This window comes from Benincasa hispida, chromosome 1, assembly GCF_027475165.1.
Source record: "Benincasa hispida cultivar pf3 chromosome 1, pf3_genome.v1.1, whole genome shotgun sequence".
Taxonomy (NCBI): Eukaryota; Viridiplantae; Streptophyta; class Magnoliopsida; order Cucurbitales; family Cucurbitaceae; genus Benincasa; species Benincasa hispida.
Window position 1 is genome coordinate 12,206,012 of NC_143478.1, and position 21,513 is coordinate 12,227,524.

The following is a 21,513-nucleotide window of genomic DNA, read 5'->3' on the forward strand; positions in this document are numbered from 1 at the left end:
TGGAAATCCAACATCAATACAATGTTAGTTGTGGATGATTTGAGGTTTTTGTTGATGGAGGAATGTCCTCCGGTTCCCAGTACAACAGCGAACTGAAATGTTGGGGACATCTAAGATAGGTAGGTAAGGGCTAATGAGAAAGTTGGGCCTACATTTTAGCTAGTATATCTGATGTACTTAATAAAAAACATGAGGTCATGCCCACAACCTGTGAGATAATGGCGTCGCTTCAGGAGATGTTTAGGCAATCGTCATCCTTTGTTTGACATGAATCCATCAAGTATGTTTATGTTACGTGAATATGGGCTCGTATGAGTAGAAAATAGAAAATCAGTGGCTCTTTCCATTGTGCAAGCAAGATTTACAATCCTCTTCCCGCCGAGCCCTCTTTCTCCTCCGCTTTCGTTTTTACTAGAGAGATCCAGTGAAAGATGGAACCAATGTTAGAGAACAAGTTCTCGATATGGTGGTCCATTTTAATGTTGCGGAGGCTCATGCAGTGATGATAGATGAGATGAATTAAGTAAGTCTGATATTGAAATCTCTCCCGAAGAGTTATCTGCCATTCAGAACCAATGCTGTTATGAACAAAATTACTTATAATTTGACCACGCTATTGAACGAGTTACAAACATATCAGTCGATGATGAAACTGAAGGAAAAAGAAATAAATGTTATTTCTAAACCAAAGAAGTTTTATAAGGGGTCTACGTCTGAAACGAAGGCCACTGATAATAAGAAGTCATTTCCTTCTTCTTGAAAAGACAAAACCATACAAATGAAGAAGAAAGGAAAAGGGAAAAAGAAAACCACTGCTAAGAAAAACAAAAACAAAACACCCAAAAGAAAATGTTTCCATTGCAGAGAAGATGGGCACTAGATGCGTAACTGCCCAAAGTATTTGGCTGAGAAGAAAGCAGAAAAGGAAAAACAATTGTTGAAACATGTCTAGTGGAGAATACTCACCTTACCTGGATATTGGATTCAGGTGCCGCTAATCATGTTTGCACTTTTCTACAGAAAACTAGTTCTTGGAGAGAACTTTCTGAATAGAAAATGACTTCAAGGTGGGAACGGGTGAAGTCATTTCAGCTCAAGCAGTGTTAGATGTCAAGCTAGATTTTAAAGAGTCTTTTATCTTACTTAGGAATGTATATTATGTACCTAAGATGAAAAGAAATTTGATCTCCATTTCCTGTCTGCTAGAAAACATGTACAAAATATCTTTTGAATCTAATGAAGTGTTTATTTATTCAAGAGGTGTTCATATTTATTCTGCAAAACTTGAAAATAACTTGTACATATTAAAACCAACTGAAGCAAAAGCCATTTTAAATATATAGATGTTTAAAACGACAGAGACTCAAAATAAGAAACGAAAAATTTCACCTAATGCCTATCTTTGGCACCTCAGACTTGGTCAGATTAATTTCAACATGATTAAGAGATAAGTAAAAAGCGATCATCTAAATCAGTTAGAAGATAGTTCTTTACCTCCATGTGAATCATGTATTGAGGGAAAAATGACAAAAAGATCATTTTCTGACAAAGGTCTTTGATGACATGCAGAAATGCACGTCATCTTAGACCTTTTATTTAGAATTTTGAGGGCTGTTAAGCAAAATATGCGGCGATTATGTTAGGAATTCATGAGAAAATGAGTTTGCGACCATCGGCATTAAGAATCTCGGCTAACCCACTATTATACACTATTATGCGTTCAATTATCTATCTTTGTAGCTAACACAGGATGCGGGCACATACGCGGAAGTCGAGCTATCGCAAAGACGACCGCATACGGAGAATTTCTCCATCACAAAAGCGAATGCATACGTTCGACGCATGGATGATGTGGCCATCAATCGCATGCGTCCAATGCATAGAAGTTGTGGTCACCAAGCGAATGCGGTCATCAATGAGAGTTGCGGTCATCGAGCGAATGCGGTCATTGCAAGGGCATTGCGGCTACATGATGATGACCATAATAGAGGGATGAACGCAAGGTTGGTGAAATGCAGCATGAACGCATTCCTCGAGAGTATCAAAAGATGATGTTCACATTTCACCTACCACGTCGTTAACAGCAGAGATTCAGAAAAGAACCATTACACCGCGAATGTCAGAATCAGAGTAGATCTATTAATGTTGTCAGCGATCAAGCTCTATAAATTGAAGCCGCTAAGCAGAATTTCAGATCATCCAAGGTTCTCTACTCGAAGGCGGAATCTAAGTTTCGGCCTTCGGGCGGTACTTGTGATCCAGACGAAAGCGTGAAAGGAAAGCTTGAGAGTTCTTCATCCCCTTCATCCATTCCGAGTGACGACCGGAGCCTTCGCTGAAGTTAGAGCTCGAGAGAGTCTGCTCTACCGCCCATCCATGGCACCACCCGTAGCCTTGACACACATCTGCTGGAAGCAAGACATTGCTTTCAGCTGGTTCTTTCATTTTCTCTTCTTTTCTTATATTGTATTGTATTACATTTTGGTTTAAGAAATTAATACATTTTGTGAACAATGCATTTTTGTAATTTCCTTCGACTCCATCTCCATCTCCATTACTTAGCATCTTTAACCTTCATTGCATCACTTAGTGAGATTTGTAGAGTATCACATACTTAGTCATATGGCATAGGAATATTAAGCATGTAGTAAACCACCGGGAGGTGTGCGTTGTGTGAGTGTTGTGAGAAAACCTTACTTGCTTAGTGTGAAGCTATAGCAATTCCTGTCTATAGGCGGACGCAATGCTTGTCTATGAGTAAAGTCAGCAACAACTACGGCCCGAGAGGGTAAGTGGTTGGTCGCATTAAGCAATGTAAGCAAGTATTCACTAGAGATAGGAATAATCTTACGTCAGCCAGGTTATGCGATTACCTTATCTTATGAGCGCATCATTCATCATTTAGGCATACTCGAGAGAGAGTCTAAAAACCAAATCTAAGTCTCGAGAGAGTGGATTGGAACACATAAGCAAGAATGGGGAACTTAGAGATAAGCTCTGTTTGCTATTACACAACGTATGCACCCTAGGGGTAGGATATTGCATGCGTCTAGAAGTAGGATATGGTGGTATGCGATCATCTTGTTTATATGTGGGAGCACATGAGCATGAATAGAGACTTAGAAATAAGGCCTCTCGACACCATCGCATATACATCACATGCGTCCTAGAATTAGGCTCAAGTGTATGTAGCATGATCGCATAGCTTTGCGCTGACTGAGGTTGCCCTTGCGGTCAAGCTTAGGGTTGCGATGAAGACATCCTCACATTTTATCTATTTTCCATACATTTTATTATGTGCCAACAATTGTCATGTCTCTATCTCTCATTCATATTCCCACTGCTTTGTCTGTTTGATAGGAGTAGGAGTAGTGTTTAGTTTACAACCCCCACCATACTCTTATTCATCCACCACAAACACATCACCACATACATTTAGCTACAAGTCCCTGAGTTCGATCTTGGATCACCCGAGAAACTTGCATTTGCGTTATACTTGGCCTGAGTGTAAGAAAACTTGTGACAAGAATGCATGGTCATTGCATATGAGATCAACGCATATATTTCATTCCAACGCATGACCACTGATGTATGAGAGTAAACGCATACCTTAAGACATGCATCGCATATTGCATCCTACATGATTTTAGTCATCAAGTTTTTTACAGCTAATTTCACGTCATCAAGTTTTTGGTGTCATTGCTGGGGACTTGGCAGCTAATTGTTTGTTAAGTTTTGTGTCTCGGCAGGAAACCTTTTTACCTTGGGAGTATTGTAGTTTGTGCGACCAAGTTGCAAACAATATTGAAGTGTAGGCAATGTGCTAAAAGCCAGTATTGACCCCAAGATAGAAGGGCAATCAGTCGCATTAGCTGAAGGTAGTTCTAAGCACATGGTGTGCAACATGCGCCCAAAAATGGCCGGAAGTTCTAATGGTCACGGCGAGCCCTTTGACCTAAGCAGTTAAGAGAAATCTCCTGCATGGAAGACTCTTTGCGGGATAACACTCCAATTTCTCTAAGGACGTCTTCTACTTTTTCTTTACCTTGCTTTTTTAGTTTAGTTTATTTTTATTGTTATTTTGGATATGCGCCTGCTTCCATGGTTGTGGTGTGTTTTCTCTTTGTAGATGCGACAATAATTCTCCTCGGTGCGCAATTACAATGGAAGAATCCTCATCCTTCAACGTATGGCTTCGATTGCACGAATTCCAATGCATGGTCGCATGCGTTATTCCGCCTATGGTCCTTTTCTTGTTATCTTTTATGCATTATCCTTTTGAAATTCTCCTTGTCTGATTGCGTTCCTTTGCGATGCATCTATGATGGTATGTATAATTTACATCCGCTAACTAAGCATCGCAAGGCACTCTGTACTTTTAAATAGCTTCTTCAAATGTTGACAGTCTTGAGTTTTATTTTGTGCAAAGCTTTGCTCAAACATTTGTTACCGCATTCCTATTGAGTTTGTTTTTAGCTTTGCGGTAAGAACGCTGCTAATCTCTAAGTTTAGGGGTGGCAGCGATCCCGGAGAATTACGTTCATTAAATTGCGATTATTCTCTAAAAAAAAAAAAAGACGAATATTTTGAGAATAACAACTCCACTGTCAACGCAATGGAGAAACCCATGTTGATAAAAGTTAAGTTGTGAAAGGCACTTACCCGTATTTGGATGTCCGCATAACACACATGGGGGCAAGCCAATGTTGGATTTTATGTCCTAAAACTCGTAGTTTGTAATATCATATTCTTGTTCAATAAAGCTGTTATTGAAATATTTAGTAAATTTAAATTCTATATTCATGAATCCAATAAACTAAGGATCTGAGGCTATTAAGTTTAAGTTTGAACTTTATGTAGTGACATAAATGTGGATCAAGTTCAAATATATAGCCAAAATGGTCTATAGTATATGACTAAGGTTGGGCACCTTATTCTGAGGACACTATGGATGCAGCCGATTTTGTAGTTAGTACAAACGATGTGATCCTAAACCGTTCATGTAGAGACATGAAAATGAAGGCATCCTATGTAAAGAGTTTACATAAGACTGAACCATGAAATAGTCGTTTTTTACGTTCTTAACGCCGTTTAATGTATAAAACGAACTATTTCGTTAATTGATGACCTTGGTAACATAATCTTAATCCTGAGTTAACTATTGATAACGGGCAGAAATGCACGTTATCATAGTGCTAAGAACTTAAAAAATGTTGGATTGCGTTGTTGAAATATATTACTTTGCGTCCGTTAAGCATCAATTTCGTAATATTGCGGTCACATGCGTTTAGCGCATTAGAACTATTGATTTTTGTATTTTTGTGCAGAATATGCGTTAACGCAATGCAAAGATTGCGACCATAGGAATTCATTGGTCGAGCGTAACTTCACCGCAAGGCTTTCTGTTGATCGGGCTCGCAAACATTCGCCTGAGAAGGATCACCGCAACTTGTCAGCACAACATGGTGGGCGTATTTGGGGAAAGGCCAATTAAGAGCGATGGAAAAGAAAGCTGATGACAGTCTAATCCAAATTAAGTTGACAGCCGATAACGGTCACAAAGTACATTCAACGTTGTCGGTAACAATCATTCGACGCATCAATCAGGAATTAAAGCTGTCCCATCTGTACAACCAGGAGAGAGAAGCCGTCTTTCACCATTGATGCTCTATAAATACCAAGTGCATTCTTCAGAAAAGCTGTCCAGTTCGCACGTCTATTTCTTAGTTTTCTTCCATTTTAAGTCGGAGCAAGAGAAGAGTGGTCGCACCGGAGATTGCTTAGGGCAACTCGAGAGAGAACCTCGGGGCATAAGAGCAGAGAGCGGGCCGACTCTTGCGAGAGTGAGATTATTTTTAGAGCACGATTAGAAACAGTGTAAATGCTCAGCAAGAAATTTCTCTCAGGCTTTTTATTATACTTGCATAGTTATTTGTACTTCATCTTCATATCTATTCAATGAAAGTTCTATTTCTACATCTGCTCACTCTCTTAATATGCATGAGTAGCTAAACTATTTGAATGGGTTGAGAAGAACTAAGCTAACAGGACCTAGAAAGTCCATTGCTTACGATTGTCTTGTTTTATGCTGTTCAAAATACCATTTAGAGTTACTCGAGAGAGAGTCTAAAGAAAGAATTAATGTCTCGACAGAGCTAGGTTAGAATCTGGACTCGAAAGAGCAAGATTAGGCTTGCATAAACAAGAGATAGAAACTTAGAGATAAGCTCTTTTTGTCAACTTTCATCGCATGCATCCTAGGATAGGAATGATATTATGTGGCCGCATATTTGTGTGGATTTCATTGTCATCGCATAAATAGGAATAGAGGTTTATGTGTAAATCCTATAGACTTATCGCATATATATCGCATGCGTTCTAGCCTTAGATGCTGTGGTATTCGCACCGAAAGGTGGTTTACTGTTGTATGCATGTTGCATGATCGCAAGCATGAACGTATTCTAGGGAGTGTTAGCCGAAACCTTTTTCAACCCGTTCACCGCATATTCATCTCATTTCCCATTTACCAACTCTTTTCAACTCTGCCGCATTTGTTATTTATTTTTAATCAACGCAATCAACAAACCAACACTTTATTTATTTACCCGGTTACTGCAACGTTTTCATCAATATTACCAACACAATCTATTTTCACAAGTCCCTGTGTTCGACTCTAGACTTACCAAGAAACTCAGAGGAATTTACACTTGAATTCCGCTGGGGAAACTTGAGTGCACAACGCAATTCCATCAACGCATATCATCTATATTTCCACTTCATAAAATATTGCATCGAGTTTTTGGCGTCGTTTCCGGGGACTTCGGCAAAATAGCTTGTTAACGGTATTTTTTTTTATTTCTTTGCAGAACTCTCAATCTCTGACGAATTACGACCCGAATATTGAAAGGACTTTTAGACGAAGATTGAGAGACCACCAACAGTAACCACAATCCGGTAAAGAAGAGATGGCGGAGTAGCCTGGAGGTGGAGCACAGAATGATAACAATGTCATGGCGAATCCGATTCTGTTGGCAAATGATCGCAATAGGCCTATTAGGGACTATCCATCGCCAAATCTCTATGATTTCTCTCTAGGAATCATGAGGCTTTCCCTCGATGGAAGTAGATTCGAGATGAAACCGGTGATGCTATAGATGATCCAGACTGTAGGTCAATTCGGTGGAAGGTGTGGCGAGGACCCGTACGCTCACCTCCGAAGTTTTATTGAAATCTGCAACACTTTTGTGTTCCTGAACATTTCTGCTGAAAAAGTTTGGCTAACGTTATTCCTATTTTCTCTTTGTGATCAAGCTAGAAAATGGGCATATTCTCTCGAACTGGGAGAGATCACTTCTTGGGAGCAGGTGGTGGAAAGGTTTATGAAGAAGTATTTCCCACCAATCGAGAACGCTAGGAGAAGAAAATCAATAACAAATTTTGAACAAGAAGATGACAAATCGCTCAGCGATGCTTGGGCGAGGTTTAAGCGACTGGTAAGAGACTGTCCACATAATAGGTTACCAGACTGCCTTCAAATGGAGATTTTCTATAATGCTGTGAATCCTGCTTCGCAGACCGCTGCCAATGCGACAACCGCTGGTGGTCTGCTCGAAAAAACTTATGATGAGGTGAAGAATATCCTGAATCGCATCTCCAAGAACCATGAAGACTGGAGAGAGAGTGACCAGAGATTAAGACTTAAAGATTCTGATGCAAATAACGGTGCTATTGTTTCATTGCAAAACGAAATGACCGCAATGATGAATTTGATTCAAGGAATTTCAAACAGAAGCCCAACACCACAAGGTGGGCAAATCAACGCAATCAGTCAGAACACCGCAAGGTGTGCGACTTGTGGTGATGGGCATGCGATTGAAGATTGACCACAAAATCCACAGTCTGTCTACTTTGTGAAAAATAATCCCGGGTGGAGAAACCACCCCAATTTTGCCTTGAATAATCAACAAAAAAATTTTCAACCTGTGGCGCAAAAAGAAGGGCCACCAAGATTCTTCCAACGCAACAACGGTCAACCAAGTAGTCAAGCAAGTAGCTCACAACAACCACCACAATCCTCTTCTTTGGAAAGCCTATTGAAGCAATATATAGAGAAAAATGAGACAGTGCTTCAAAGTCGGGCCACGTCCATCCGCAATCTCGGATTGCAAATGGTCCAGATTGCGAGGAAGCTGAAAATTCGACCGCAAAAGGAGTTGCCAAGTTCAACCGAACTTCCACACAACTCGGAAAGATCAGGTAAGGAGCAATGTCGGATTGTCACATTGCGTAGTGGGAAGACTGTGGAAGGAGAAAAGAAGGAGCATAGTAGAACAACTTCCATTGCAATTGAGCCTGAGATTACAGTAATGCAAGAAGAAGAAAGAGAAAGTGAAGCAAAAGAACCTGAGGTTACGTCGACCTCGAAGCCAACTGAAACGAGAACCGTGAAAGTCCAGATACCACCTTTCCCTCAGAGACTAAGGAAGAAGAAAAACAAAGAGGTACAGTACCAACGCTTCTTATCTATGTTAAAGCAATTACATGTTAACATTCTTTTCAGTAAAGCGATTGAGGAAATGCCTGCCTACACCAAGTTTCTGAAGGACATGGTAACTTAGAAGAGGGGCGCTAGAAAATTTGCCACGATGGCGTTAACGCAAAGTTCCAAATCCATAATCATACCGAAGATGACCGATCCTGGGAGCTTCACTATTCCTTGCTCCATAAGAGGACTCTATATTAGGCAAGCCTTGTGTGACTTATGATCCAGCATAAATTTGATGTCGCTGTCGATTTTTAGACAATTAAATGTAGGGCAACTTGTGCCCACATCAGTGACTCTCTAATTGGCTAGTAGATCTCTGGTTCATCCAGAAGGTAAGGTAAAGGATGTGCTGATCACGATTGACAAATTTATTTTGCTGGCTGACTTCATCATTTAGACTATGAGGCTGACAAAGATGTGCCCATCATTTTGAGGCGACCTTTTCTATCAACGGGTCGTGCTCAAATTGATGTGCACAAGGGAGATATCACTTTGAGTATAAATGGACAGAAGCTCAAATTTATTATAATTCGTACCATGAAATTCCTGGATGAAAAAGACCAGCAAGATTCTGATGATGACCTGAATTTGATTGAAGAAGAAAAGTCTGGTGAAGAAGAGGATGCCAACGCATCTGTTGCTGCCTATAATGCGATCGTAGCAAAAACAAATAAAGAAGAAGAAATGATTGCAACGCAAGAAGTAGAGCCAAAAGAAGAACGAAAAACAACACAACCTTCCCTGGTGGAACCACCAACACTTGAATTGAAGACCCTACCAACCCATTTGAAGTACACATTTCTGGGGAAGAATGAGAAGCTGCCAGTGATCATTTCCTCTGCGCTCAATAAAGAACAGAAGAATGCGTTGATGGGCATTCTTAAGAATCATGTGCGAGCAATTGACTGAACGCTCATTGACATGAGAGGAATTAGCCCCGCATATTGCATGCACCACATTCGTCTTGAAGACAACCACAAAGCAAAAATTGAACATCAACACAGACTCAACCCTACGATGAAAGAGGTCGTCAAGAAGGAGATTATCAAATGGCTAGATATGGACATTATCTATCCCATAGTAGATAGCACGTGGGTCAGTCCCGTGTGTGTGTCGAAGAAGGTCGGAATGATGGTAGTCTCAAATGAGAACAACGAATTAATACCACAAAGAACCATCACTGGATAGGCATATGTATGGACTACCGCAGGTTGAATGCGGCCACAAAGAAAGATCACTTCCCTCTGCCTTTTATCGATCAAATGCTAGACCGACTAGTAGGGAATTTTTTTTACAGCTTCCTGGATGGGTATGCCGGATACAATCAAATCATGATAGCTCCTGAAGATCAAGACAAGACCACATTCACCTGCTCATATGAGACATTCGCTTTTCGCCGCATGCCATTTGGCCTCTGCAATGCGGCAAGCACATTCAAAAGGTGCATGATGAAAATCTTTTCAGATTATCTCGAGGACTCAATGGAAATATTTATGGATGACTTCTTCATTTATGGGAACACTTATGAAGTCTACCTAGCAAACTTAGAGAAAATTCTGAAGAGATGTGGAGACGAATTTGGTGCTCAACTAGGAAAAATGTCATTTCATGGTCAAAGAGGGTATAGTGTTGGGACATAAAGTCTCTTGGGATGGCTTGGAGGTGGACAAAGCAAAGATCGACACAATCGAAAAACTTCCACCTCCAACCAGCGTCAAGGCTGTGTGAAGCTTCTTGGGGCACGCCAGATTTTACACACGATTCGTCAATGACTTTTCTAAGATAGCACGACCATTGAGTGTGTTGCTAGAGGCTGACAGAAAATTTGAGTTCGACAACAATTGCCTCAACGCATTCAGAATTTTAAAAAATGCGTTGATTACTGCACCCGTACTGATTGCGTCAAACTGGACATTGCCATTTGAAATCATATGCGACGCAAGTAGGTATGCGATGAGGGCAGCTTTAGCGCAAAAGAGAAAAACAATTTTGTACCTCATCGCATATGCGAGTAAAACTTTAAACCTTGCTCAAACAAATTATACAACACAGAGAAGGAACTCCTGGCTGTGATTTTTGTGTTGGAAAAATTCCGGGCATATCTGTTGGAAACCAAGGTACTCATCCTCACCGATCACTCGATGATCAAATACTTAATTACAAAGAAGGACACAAAGCCGAGTTTGATCAAATGAGTTCTCCTTCTTCAAGAGTTTGATATCGAAATAATTGACCAGAAAAGGACAAAGAATCAGGTTACGGATCATTTGTCTAGACTGGAAAATCCTAAAGTTGACTGCAATGAGACTGAGGTGAGTGCCATGTTCCCAGATGAGCAGCTATTCCACATAGAAGACTGAGGTGAGTGTATGCGGACATCGTCAATTATTTGGTTTGTGAATAATTCGTTGAAGATTACACTTATCATCAACAGAAGAAACTCAAGAATGAATGCAGACATTATTATTGGGATGAGCCGAATATGTATAGGAGAAGTGCAGACCAGATTATTCGATTATGCGTACCAAATGCTGCTCAACAACCCATATTATCACAATGCCATGACTCACCATATGGTGGGCACTTTGGAGAAAAGCGCACTGCAGCCAAAGTTTTGCAAAGTGGATTCTTTTGGCCTACATTGTATGTTTAATTTGTGCAATTAGAGTAAAATTGATCCTCATTTTCGCTGCGCATGCCTACTTTTCCATCATGTGGTATCAGAGCATGTTTTAATTTTACTCAATTTCATGTGGTAGGTATCAATTTATTAGATAAAACTGATATTGGAAACTAAAATGGTTTTTAGGTTTTGGCAATTAAATTAAGTTTTTTTTTTGTGGTATTAATTTGTAATTGCTCACATTTTTATGAGCATTAATGTGTGGCAAAGGGTTTGTAAATTTGTTGAAGTCATTAGAGTTGAAATTAGGTTGTAATTGCTCGGTTACGGAAGAGAGGACAGCTTCAAAACTTGAAGGAATTTTGATTCCAGACCCGTTTTGGCCACCAGACCCGACGACTCGACCCGCCAGCCCGCTCTCGCTCTCGCTTTCGAAGCACCCCCGCGTGCGCCACCCGCCCACTCTCGCTCTTGCTACTATGCCAGTGCGCGTTGACCAGCCGGTCCAGACGGTCTGGACCGGTTTATTTGACCTGGTTGAGCTAGTTTGACCGGTTCAACTTTGTTTTTGGTGTTTTCACGCTGGTTTGAGTTGTTCTGAGCAGTTCCAGATGGTTCAAAGTGTTTAAAGCTGGTTCGAGAGCGGTTTTTTGTACTACACCAAATTATTATTGTAATAATTTAGTTGTTAGCTTAATTTAAGAGCCAAATCAATCCATTTTAGGGTGTTTAATTAATTATGCATGTTGATGTATGCTTTATTAAATTTTGAATCTTGTTGTGCATATAGTATGGCATATAGATTTAAAATCCCACCATAGGTTAACATGTACATGCATTTGATATATCTTATAATTGTTATAATGTATATAGTATGCATGTTAAGTTTTTTTTAATATAAAGTGTTATATTAAAGCATGATCATTAAGTATAAATGTATGTTATAGATGTATGATTCTAGGGTTATAATGATTATAATTTTATTTTATAATTGTTATAAAATAACCTATACTTTAAAATCTATAACAAAGGTAAAAGTTGCATGCTCACCTAGGATTATATTGGTGCAATTTCAATCGGCTTTTCTAAAGAGTTAGAATAGGTCGATTACTTGTTAAACAAAGAGTTATTTACCTACCGGGGGAGATCTTGTCTAAGGTTGAGGGTTCTTAAGATGACGGTTTACGGAACACCTCCTACCTGAAGATCAAACTGGCATCTAAGTCAAATAACCCTAGTTTTAATGAGCATGCATGAGGGATGTGAGGTAATAAAATTTGTTTATCACCTAGACATCATAGGTTAAAATCCAGTATAAGAGTTATACATGGATCTATCTCCTAGACTTAGGATATGTTTAATTTACCCGAAATATATCTCTAAGTATTTTTTTAATATATACCCTAAACCATTATAGAACACTTTAGCTAGAGAGAAGTAATGTACTTTTAGCTCTAGCATCCCTAAGAGTTCACATTGTGAGGTCCATGTAGGTTTTGTGCCGTACTTAGGAGCAGACTTCTTTCAGAGAGTGTTTGCATCGATCAATATCAAGATGAATAAAGGAAGTAGTTCACAGTACGTGGGTGAAGGGTATGTAACAACATATCCCACGGTTTCTTCCATTAGGTCGCACCGTGAGATTCCTATAATGTGCCTGCATGTCTGCCCTGGAGCGACTTTTCCCTTCGAAGGGTTGTATTATGGGATTCAGAACACTGCGAACTCCAAATCTGGATAGGCTCTTTTAGATCAATTTTCATATTGACTTTCCACTTTTGGCAGCATGTTGATTCTAGTTTCTGAAATCCAAAAATGGAAGGTTACGCTTACAAGAATTACTAAGATGTTAGTATATTCTCAACCAAAGTAGCGATAACAAAAGTGTTATAAGAATAAAGAGTTATTCTGGGGTTAGCATCTAGTCAAGATTGTCTTGGTTCAAAAGAGGAATAATCGACTGCCCTACGGTGGAGGTTACTCTAAATTTTTGAAATATCGTTGCAAAATATAATAATGAAGGGTACATTATTAGTTTTCGCTAAATTAAATTGGTTTCTTTGTGATTATAGTTTTTCTAAAAGAATATGTTTATCTTTTTCAACATGAATAGCTTAATAATTCAACTCTTAGCTTCCGAGAAACTAAACGGCGATAATTGTTTGGCATGAAAATCAAATCTAAACACAATACTGGTAGTTGATGATCTAAGATTTGTCTTAATTGAGGAATTTCCTCAAGCCCCAACCTCAAACACTAATCGAACTGTTCAGGAAGCATACGATCGATGGGTCAAAGCCAATGAAAAAGCCCGTGTTTAAATTCTTGCCAGCATGTCTGATGTTTTGGCAAAGAAACATGAATCCTTAGCTACGGCTAAAGAGATAATAGATTCATTAAGAGAAATGTTTGGGCAACCATCATGGTCCTTTAGACACGAGGCAATTAAGCACATTTACACAAAGCGGATTAAGAAGGTCCCGTTAGAGAACATGTCCTAGGCATGATGATGCACTTCAATATCGCTGAAGTAAATGCCGGACCCATTGATGAGGCTAATCAGGTTAACTTTATCTTACAATCTCTTTCGAAGAGTTTTATACCTTTTGAGACAAATGCGTCTTTGATAACTTGTAGAAATACAAGTTATTTATACTATTTTATTTAGATATTGCGGCCAAAAGAAAGGAAAGTTACGTCAATTGTATAGAAATTGGCTAAGAAATGCGAGAATTATAAATTGTCGACAATAAACCCACTAATGTCATTGTGATGGTAAAAAAGGATATTTCAAGTCTATTTTGCAGGAAATCAAGTCACCACATGCGTTCAAGGCTCAAGATAAAAAGAACAATGCATCTACGTCGCATTGCGCCCATCATTTAGGAATGAATAGACGATCAACGCAATGACGGTGCATGCGATAATCGATCAAGAGCTAAGCGATCAACGCAATCTCAACCGCATGCGGTAATAACACTGCATGTGGGCAAACGATCGAAGATGTGAAGATCAACGCAATTGCGGAGGATTCTGATGCATGTATAGGTGACCGTTGTGCATTTCTGACGGGATTGATTGTGTAACAAAAGGAATATTCACTCTAGCATTTTAGGAACTAACTTAACAATAAAGTGGGGAGCACAATGCAAAGAGTCAAAGCTTAGCCTATAAATAGTTCCGGCCATTCCACTAAAAAAGCATGTTTGAATCCAGAGAAAAGTGTATATGCTGATCTGAGGGAGAGACCGGTTGAGCGACTAATTAGAGTAGATCCAGAAAGAATTAAAAGACAAGGCCGAGAGGTGAGTCTCCAGGCAAAGAATCCTTTCGATCCCCACCGTTGAAGCTCTGTACGAAGGTCACTTCTACCAGAAGAGCAAGCCTGAGAGGGAAGCTCTTCTCTTCATCTACTCCACATGCCGGCAAGCAAAACCACCGTATAGATATGTGTCAAGACGTTGGCACTCTTCTATATTTGTTTCTATCTCTTTATCATCACTTGCACTCATCTTCTTAATCTCTATCATTCACACCATGTCTCAGACGCTTAATTCTATAATTAATTGTTATGATCATTTTCATCTCCATCTTTCTGTCTATTTCCGTTCATCTGTAATTCACTTTCTCCACGATGTTTTCTTAATCCCTTGGCTAATTAGCATGAATTAAGCAAGTAATTAATTGGGTTAAGGAAATAATTATGTTTAGTCAAAGCATGCTAGACGGCATCTTCACCTGTGAGAACAGAAGTGAAGATGCCATTCCGCCTATCGAGAGAGGATTGGAAGAATGCGTTAACTAAAGCGAGAAGTACTTCCAGAGATGGAAGCAACCTTGCGTTCATCACGTTCATCTCTGTTCACCATAGAGATATGGGAACGTGGCCGATCACCGAGAGGTGTACGCCAAGGGAAAGCGGAACCTTAGTTATATCTTTAACACAATTAAGAACCTTGCGATGTTTGTACTATTTCTGATTTATACATAAAGACTTGCCATTGCATACCACGATCCTTTGTATAAACTTCGTAGCCGGTCTCGAACTCAGCATCATGTATATAATGTATCTTGTATCTTGCATCACGTTAGCTTAGGTTTATTTTTATCGCACTTTATTTTATTAACGCAACTTTAGTTTATCTGCACAATTTTACTTTTTTGCAATTTAATTTCCTGTACAAACACAATCTTTCTTAATTGTAAAAACACCGGTCGCATATATCACAAATGCAACACACTAACAAGACCAATCCCTGTGTTCGACCTCAGATCACTCTGAGAAACTTGCGTTGGAATTATACTTGGTTTCAGCGCAAGGAAACTTGTGACAACGCATTACTCTATAGCATACTACAAGCATTTAGTTAACAACGCATATATCTAGAAGTAGTCATGCCTAACACAACATCCACATTCCATTCCCATCTTTACGTCAACAGGTTTATGGCAACATGAGCTTGTATGATTCATTCATCCGTATTCATATTTGTCCGCATGTTGTAAGTAGTGTGAATAAGCATAAGACATAACATTTTATGCCACAATAGTCTTTAAATAAGATAGAGTTTAACCTCACTACCCTTCTTAACGAGCTCCAGTGATTCCAAAACCTTACTTTAAGTAAGAGGAAGGAAGTGGAAGTAAATATTGGTACCACTAAGAAAAAATTTATAAGAGGATCGTCCTCTAAAAACAAAACTGGACCCTCTAAAGCTCAAATGAAAAAGAAGGGAAAAGGGCAGGCTCCCAAGATAAGAAAGGGAAAAAAGGATGCAGATAAAGTAAAATATTTTCACTATAACCAAAACAGGCGTTGGAAGAGAAATTGCCCGAAGTACCTTGCAGAGAAGAAAGCTGAAAAAATGGCACAAGGTAAATATGATTTACTGGTCGCTGAAACATATTTAGTGGAATATGATACTTCAACCTGGATACTAGATTCAGGAGCCACTAATCATATTTGTTTCTCGTTTCAGGAAACTAGTTCTTAGAAAAAGCTTGAAGAAGGTGAGATAACCCTCAAAGTTGGAACATGAGAGGTTGTCTCAGCTGAAACAGTGGGAAATCTGAAGTTGTTTTTTGAAGATAGATATGTAGTACTTAAAAATGTTTTGTATGTACCTCTTATGAAGAGGAATTTGATATATATCGCTTATATTATAGAACAATTATATACAGTATCCTTTAATATAAATGAAGCGTTCATTTTTTGTAAAGGTATTCAAATTTTTTCTGCTACACTTGAAAACAACTTATATAAGTTAAGTCCAACTAGAGCAAATTTTGTTTCAAATACTGAAATGTTTAGAACATTAGAAACTCAGAATAAAAAACAAAAGGTTTCTTCCAACGCCTATCTATGGCACCTAAGACTTGGCCACATAAATCTCAATAGGATTGGGAGATTGGTCAAAAGTGGACTTTTAAGTCAATTATAAGATAACTCTTTACTTCCATGTGAATCCTGTCTTGAAGGAAATATAATCAAGAGATCTTTTTCAAGAAAAGGTCTCAGAGCCAAAGTACCCTTAGAGCTCGTACATTTGGACTTTTGTGGACCAATGAATGTCAAGGCTCGAGGTAGGTATGAATATTTCATCAGTTTTATTGATGATTATTCAAGGTATGGCCATGTCTACCTACTTCATCATAAGTCTGATTCTCTTGAAAAGTTCAAAGAATATAAGGCTGAAGTTGAGAATGAATTAGGTAAAACAATAAAGACACTTCGATCAGATCGAGGTGAAGAGTATATGGACATACTATTTGATAGAAAACGGGATCCAGTCATAACTCTCTGCACCTAGTACGCCTCAGCAGAATGGTATATCAGAAAGAAGAAACCAAACCTTATTAGATATTGTTCGCTCTATGATGAGTTATGCTCAATTGCCTGATTCCTTTTGGGGATATGCACTTGAATCTGATGTCCATATTTTGAACAACGTTCCCTCTAAAAGTGTTTCAGAAACACCTTATAAGCTATGGAAGGGGCGTAAAAGTAATTTACGTCACTTTAGAATTTGGGGTTACCCAACACATGTGTTGGTACAAAATCCCAAGAAATTGGAACATCGTCTAATATTATGCCTATTTGTAGGTTATCCAAAGGAAACAAGGGGTGGTCTATTTTATTATCCTCAAGAAAACAAGGTATTTGTATCAACAAATGCCACATTCTTAGAGGAAGACCACATTAGAAATCATCAACCAAGCAGTAAAATAGTGTTGAAAGAAATTTTAAAAGACGCTACAAATATATCTAGTTCATCTTCTAAAGTAGTAGATAAAGCTAGTTTTTCTAGTCAGTCACATCCTTCTCAAGAGTTGAGAGTACCTTAACGTAGTGGGAGAGTTGATCATCAGCCTGACCGCTATTTGTGTTTAGTTGAAACTCAAATCATCATACCTGATGAGGGCGTAGAGGATCCATTGACCTATAAACAGGCAATGAATGATATGGACTGTGACTAGTGCATAAAAGCTATGTACCTCAAAACGGAGTCAATGTACTTTAATTCACTCTGGAATCTTGTAGATAAACCAAGTGATATAAACTAATTAGTTGCAAATGGATCTACAAGAGTTATGAAAAAACAATCATCCTTTAGGGGGACACTCCCACGGTGCCTCGAGGCAATGCACTAAAACTTTATGCAACCTAATGAGAGAGACCAAGGGATATGTTGTCACACGTCCCACTGTCACTTACTATGAACATTCTCTCCTTTCACCATGGTATTGACCTACCTAAATTCCATCCTTTAGGGGGGACACTCCCGGGGTGCCTCAAGGCCGAGTATAGATCTCACGGTTTTATGAACATTCTCTCCATTAAAACTCTTTTTCACAATAACCACCCTTAGTGGATAGTTGTACGGTTTTATGGCAAAGTGGAATAAAGATGAAAATTTGTTTTTCTAATTATTCTATGAAACACGACTCATATATTATTAACTATCAAGTGATTACACAATAGCATCGAGTTTACTATACGATAGTGCTCTTATCTAAACAACCGAGTATCGAGTTTTGCGATAGACTTCATCTTCTACACGACAGTGTTATCACTTACTCGATTGTCTCATCCTCTACTATGAAGGTTCCCTCAAACCAAAAAAAGCTAGAGCCCACCACTCCTGGATTCTCACACTGAGAATACTAAGGTAATCTAGTGGTAGTGTTTGGATCTGTTCGAGGATTGAATTGATACTCATTGTTGTTCGAGGGAGTTCAAGTTTCTCGTTGCGTCCGTGTTTGATCGAGGGATACACTTGAAGAAAGGTTCTTCAAAGGTAAGGTCTCTCATCCTTTCTTGAGTATAACGCATGCTTGCGGAAAAACATGATTCTAAGTTTGGGGGTGTGATGACGAGAAGAAATGCATGTCATTATACGCCTTTTATTTAGAATTATGAGGGCTGATAAGTAGAATATGCGACGATAATGTTAGGAATTCATGAGAAAACAAGTTTGCGTCGATCGGCATTAAGAATCTCGGCTAACCCACTATTATGGGTTATTATGCATTCAATTGTCTCAGAAAGCGATCGCATACGCGGAAGCCAGGCTATCGCAAAGACGACCGCATGTGGGGATCTCTCCATCACAGAGGTGAATGCATACCTTTGACGCATGGATGTCGCGACCAAGTAACCACATGCGTCCATCGCATAAAAGTTGCGGCCGTCAAGCGAATGCGGTCATCGCACAGAAGTTACGGCTATAGAGAATAACCATAATAGAAGGGTGATCGCAAGGTTGGTGGAATGCAAACATGAACGCATACGTCGGAAGTGTCAAAAGATGATGTTGACATTTCACCTACCATGCCATTAGGAGTAGAGATTCAAAAAAGGACCATCCCACCGCAAATTTCAGATTCAGAGCAGGTCCATTAATGCTGTCGCGATCAAGCTCTATAAATAGAAGCCATTGAGTAGAACTTCAAATCATCCAAGTTTCAACCTTCGGGTGAATCCTTGTGACCCTGACCAAAGCATGGGAAGATAGCTTGAGAATTCTTCATCCCCTCAATCATTCCAAGTGACGATCGGAGCCTTCGCCGGAGTTAGAGCTTGAGAGAGTCTGCTCTACCACCTATCCATGGTACATCTGGTAGCCTTGACACACATCTATTGGAAGCAAGACATCGCTTCCAGCTGGCCCTCCATTTCTCTTCTTTCCTTGTATTGTATTCCATTATGTTTTAAGAAATTAATACATTTTGTGATCAATGCATTTCTATATTTCCTTTGATTCCATCTCCATCTTCATTTACTTAGTATCCTTTACTTTGATTGCATCACTGAGTAAGATTACTAGAGTATCACATACTTAATCATGCGACATAGGAATATGAAGCATATAGCAAACCATAGGGAGGTGTGCGTTGCGCGAGTGTTATGAGAAAACCTTATTTGCTTAGTGTGAAGCTGTAGCAATTCTTGTCTATAAGCGGACGCAATGCTTGTCTATGAGTAGAATCAGCAACAACTAACTGCCCGGGAGGGTAAGTGGTTGGTTGCATTAAGCAAGGTAAGCAAGTGTTCACTAGAGATAGGAATAATCTTACGTCAGCCAGGTTTATTCGATTACCTTGTCTTATGAGCGCATCATTCATCATTTAGGCATATTTGGGAGAGTAGTCTAAAGACCAAATCTAAGTCTCGGGAGAGTGGATTGGATCGCATAAGCAAGAATGGGGAACTTGGAATAAGCTCCGTTTGCTACTACACAACGTATGCCCCCTTTAAGTAAGATATGGTGGTATGAGGTCATATAGAGGCTTAGAAATAGGCTTCTCGACACTATCGCATATGCATCGCATGCGTCTACGTCAAGTGTGTATAGCATGATCGCATAGCTTATGTTGGGTGGGGTTGCCCTTGCGACCAAGCTTAGTGTTACAGTGAAGACATCCTCACCATTTTCTCTATTTTTCCATGCATTTTACTATGCGTCAACAGTTTTCGTGTCTCTACCTCTCAATCATACTTCCACCGCTTAGTCTGTTAGATAGGAGTAGGAGTTGTGCTTAGCCCATAACCCTCATCATTCTTTTACTTATTCGCCAGAAACATATTACCGCATAACATTTAGCTACAAGTCCCTAAGTTCGACCTCGGATTACCCGAGAAACTTGCGTACTCGTTACACTTGGCGAGAGCGCAAGAAAACTTGTGATAGGAACACATGGTCATTGCATATGAGATCAACGCATACATTCCATTTCAACGCATGACCACTGACGCATGAGAACCAACGCATAACCTAAGACATGCATCGCATATTGTATTACCAAATCCACATCACCACTAAGTAATAGACACTAGGCCTTAGACGTAAGTGTCAAACGATGGTGCTACACGATAAGCATGAGCGCTAGACGACAGGCAAAGCGCTAGGTGATAGGCGCACGATAGTGCTACACAATGGGTGTTGCATTAGATGATGGACACCGGCACTAGACGATGAGTGACAATGAGAGATCACTAGACGATGAGCTATGTGATGGAGAACACAAAGGCTAGACAATGAGCTATGCGATGGGGGCGATAGATGCAAGGGCTAGACGATGAGCTATACGATGGTGTATGCAGTGATCTTGACCAAAGAACTTAAGTGCCAATAGGGTATGCAACGAAAGGGGGTGTGCTATGGATTTGAAGTTATATGGACGCATAAGAGGGATGCGATGGCCAAGCCATGTGACCAAGTTAAGTGGTGTATACGTTAACGAAGGAGAACTTGGAGAGCATGTCGAAAGTACCAGCTCATCCGAACATATGGCAAACTAGGGAAGTCTGGGATCTCATGCAAATTGAGGTGGACGGCCGAGAAGACATGCAAGGGTGGACTTGTGCGTTGGCTAAGGGAAAAAAAGACACATCAATGTCAATGTGGCAAAGAGTTGCATTGGCAACATGGAAAGAGAACAACTGGTCATGTAGTCAAGTAGAAGGTGTCAAGCTTAGGGGAACTTTGGACGCCTATAAATAGGAGGCTTGGGACAAGGGACTCTCACAAATCACTCGGGCCATTTGAGTGAAATCAGAGTTAAAATACTCAGAAAGGAGGGTAGTGAAGGGTAGTGGGCTACCATTGTGTTTAGAGTTCTGTTGAAGAGGGAATTTGCGTTGATAGCAAGGTGGTCTAGCTGAACGCATGGGTTGTCGCCCAACAGCCTTGTCATGTGTTCTCTTTAGCCCAAGCGTGCGTGCCTTGCCAGATGCATATTCAGACGGACGCACGCCTGCACGCGTCGCATCGCCCAGATGCCCAATGTTACCTGTGCGAGAGCTACTGCCCAGTGTGTCCCGCTGCCCACCTGCATGCACAGA